The sequence below is a fragment of the Parambassis ranga genome, unplaced genomic scaffold, assembly GCF_900634625.1.
Source record: "Parambassis ranga unplaced genomic scaffold, fParRan2.1 scaffold_24_arrow_ctg1, whole genome shotgun sequence".
NCBI classification, from domain to species: domain Eukaryota; kingdom Metazoa; phylum Chordata; class Actinopteri; family Ambassidae; genus Parambassis; species Parambassis ranga.
Window position 1 is genome coordinate 11,542 of NW_021144797.1, and position 1,205 is coordinate 12,746.

The following is a 1,205-nucleotide window of genomic DNA, read 5'->3' on the forward strand; positions in this document are numbered from 1 at the left end:
CATTGGTCAGACCCCTAACAAAACCCACTCAACTTTGAACGCTTATCAGTCTGGCATGCCTCTACACAGAATATTCATTTCAACTTTAGACAACTCAGAAGTAGTTGGACTTTATCATATTGAGTCCTCATCTTCATCTGTTTTGCCCAACTTGTCCTTATGGCTGCTTAAGTTGCATCCACATCTTTAGGATTTCCCCATTCAGAATGAATGGAGAGGCTTAGGGCCTATTAAACCTTATGTAAAACCAATCAGAAACACTGTAAAACCATGAAATGTCATCAGTGGAGTCGTGCAGATGTGGCAGTGATGGCGGTGTCTTCCAAAAGCATTTATAGGGGGGCGAACCGGCAGCAGAGTGTGGGCGAGCGCGCATTGGCCCACTCAAAATTTCTTGTGAAATTTTCTAGTATTTACTTATAACTGCACTTTCAGAAACTTTGACGCGTATCTCCTCCCGCAGTTTTGAGTCGAGCCACACGTGTTATACATCAAATCGACCGGCTCGGTCTGGAATGGTGTGCTATGACTTTTGGTAGCGATTGGCTGGACGGTGTGTGAGAACTGCCCCCAGAACTAAACTGAATTCTTCCCATAGGAAATACAGGGAAAACAGCCAAGTTAGGATGACAACACACCTAACTTTGAAGGCATGCCGTTTGGGCATGCTTTCACACAGAACCTTCATTCAAAATGTTAAATGTAGATAAAGATTAGACCTCTGACATATTGAGGCGCCATGTCTGTACCACCTACCATATTTACAGGCAAGCCGGTTAAGCTGACCTAACCCTCCTCATAGGAAATAATGGAAAATCAGTGAGATCCCTGACAAAACCCAGCCAACTTTGGAAGTCTATCAGTCTGGCATGCCTCTACACAGAATATTCATTTCAACTTTAGACAACTCAGTAGTAGTTGGACTTTATCTTACTGAATCAAAATGTTATGGTTTTGGCAAGTGGGATGGATGGACCGGCAGCAGAGTGTGGGCGAGCGCGCATTGGCCCACTCAAAATTTCTTGTGAAATTTTCTAGTATTTACTTATAACTGCACTTTCAGAAACTTTGACGCGTAACTCCTCTCGCAGTTTTGAGTGCAGCCACACGTGTTATACATCAAATCGACCGGCTCGGTCTGGAATGGTGTGCTATGACTTTTGGTAGCGATTGAACAGACAGTGTGTGAGAACCGGCCCCAAAAC